General features: G+C 52.1%; 1 long non-coding RNA gene across 1 annotated transcript in view; it reads left to right on the top strand.

Annotated features, from left to right (window-relative positions):
- The window catches only part of LOC107199956, a 3,568-nt gene extending 1,227 nt beyond the window's left edge, over positions 1 to 2,341 (top strand). Inside the window, exons 2-3 of the long non-coding RNA XR_001519397.2 lie at positions 314 to 523; positions 1,654 to 2,341. This is a non-coding gene — a long non-coding RNA (uncharacterized LOC107199956). The remainder of the gene's footprint in view (positions 1 to 313; positions 524 to 1,653) is intronic.
- The last annotated feature ends 6 nt before the right edge of the window (positions 2,342 to 2,347 follow it).

Raw genomic sequence — 2,347 nt, forward strand, 5'->3', positions numbered from 1 at the left:
TCCATCCCTGGGGAAATGTGTGGCTCACTTGGCAGAAATCTGGTCACATCCAGCCCAGAGTGGCCCTGGCAGCTGTGGGGTCCCTCCTGCACAGGGATCTTTGGGATTTGTCCCTGAAAACAACTGGGCTGGGACTCAGGGGAGCCCAGTAGGACATGAAGGATGATCCCACCTGGGATGTTTGTTCTCCTTCGGGTGTGGAACTATTCCCAGAGCCCCTGACCAGCACTGGAACTCCCAAAATCCCTCTGGAGATGGCTCCTCATCCTTCCTGAGAGCCAGGAATGCTGAATTTATCACTTATACCCAACAGATGAGCACTAAATCCATCCTTTGCACCCGGACACGAGGGAGATCCATGGCACAGCTTCCATGGAAAAGCAAAACACACCCAGGATCCCAACAAGGCCCTTTTGTGCTGCTCTGACCAAAACGAAGCAGCACCTTCTGGCTGTCCAGGCTGACATCCAGGCAGCTGGAAACTCTCAGGAAAACTTGGAAGCTGCCAAGTCACCATTTCCAGGTGGGAAAGGGGCCATTCCCAGGGGGAAAAGGAGTGACAGATAAATAACCAAAATAACAGATGTGTGGCAGCCCTTCAGAGCAGGGAAACTGAGACTCCTGGGGAGGAACTCCAGCTGCAGCAGAGCTGCTCCAGGGGCTCCAGGAGAGCTGGAGGGGGATTTGGACAAGGGCTGGAGGGACAGGACACAGGGAATGGCTGCCAGGGGCAGAGGGCAGGGCTGGATCTTGGGATCTTGGGCAGGAATTGTTCCCTGGCAGGGTGGGCAGGCCCTGGCACAGGGTGCCCAGAGCAGCACATTATTACTAAACACTTAAAATACACCTGAAAAAAAATATCCTATGGATTCATCCTATTGTTTGTAAATATCCAATAGGCAAATTATCCTGTGATTTTAAAATATGTTTACATCTTGCTTATTCAGCATGACCTGAGTCCATGAAATAACCAAAGGGTTTTGTTACTGCATCATCTGCAGAATTCCTGCTGCTGCTGCATCTCCAGGCTCAGAGCCAGCTGGGTTTATGTGGCACTGGTGGCAGCACAAACTGGCCTTTGGAAAGATGGAACTTCTCTCCTTATCCTGCAAATTTGGTTGAGAAAACTCCACATCTAAAAGCAGCCAAAGCTGCTGCTTCAGGAATAACTGGAATGTCCCCTCCGTGCCCCTGATTCCTTTCACGTCCCTCAAGGTTATGATTTTTTAAATTATAATTAAAAAAACCAGCTCATCTTAAGAGGATCACTGAAATGCCAGCTGTGAATTGTGATTCCTGCCTGGATTGCCATTTTCTGGATGGGTTTGAAGTCATGGAAAGGGGAGCTTTGGGAAGTTGAGCTACAACAGGACCTGGCTGTGGTCCCCTGGTGCAGGAAGCCACCCTTGGCTTGGTGGCTGCTCAGGGGAGGAATGACCTTCCAGCCCTGCTGGGCATCCCTTGGTCTCATCCTGCTCCTAAATCCCTCTGGAAAAGAAACCTCACCCTCTGGAAGCTGATCCTTGAGAAAATCCCGTGGGACTGGCAACCCTGGAAGTGCCAATTGGGGTTTTGTTACAGAAGGAAAGCAAAATGGGGTTTTTTCCTCTCCATCAAATAACATCCTAAATGTTGTCTTCTCCTTGTCCACAGGGCATGGAGCAGTTGGGATTGTTTGGATCACAAAATCCAATTAAAGCAGGCAGAGAGGTTGGGCTGAAGGCTGCTGCTCCCTTTCCTGCCAGCACCACCCACCTCCCTTCCCTGGAAAAGCCAAATCCCATTACCCCAGGTGGGAGCAGCTCCTCCCTGCTCAGGCCAGCCAACCCTGGAGGGTGGAAAAGTCCTGCAGCACCATCCCAGCATCTCCCTGTCCCCACATCCCACACTCCCTGCGAGCTGGAGCTGCTCCGAGCTTCCTGTTTGGGATTGGAAGCAAATATTGCCCTTGGTGTGCTCCCAGCACAGCTCCAGGAGTGCTGGGCAACCTCTGCTGGATGTTCTTCCAAACATCATCCAGGGGCACAGCCAGATCCTGCAGAAGAGGAGGAAAAAACACTGGAATTGCAGCTCTGTGGATACAGGAAGTCCTGGTTGGAATTTCACTGGAAACCTCTGGGTTTGAGCAGCTCCACAGCAGCCTCTTCCCACCTGGGGGGACTCCAGCACCTGGAGGAGCTCCTGGCAGCACACTGGAATTCCAGCAGCATTTATGTGGTTGTGTGAAGCTCCATCAGGTGTTTCCCAGCTCTCTGAGCCCCCTTTTCACCCTGGGGGAATTTTGGGATGGGATTTTCCTGCCCCAGCTGTGGGAAAAGGGGAAGGGTGGAGAGTAACAGGGAAGAGC

The sequence above is a fragment of the Parus major genome, chromosome 1, assembly GCF_001522545.3.
Source record: "Parus major isolate Abel chromosome 1, Parus_major1.1, whole genome shotgun sequence".
NCBI classification, from domain to species: Eukaryota; Metazoa; Chordata; class Aves; order Passeriformes; family Paridae; genus Parus; species Parus major.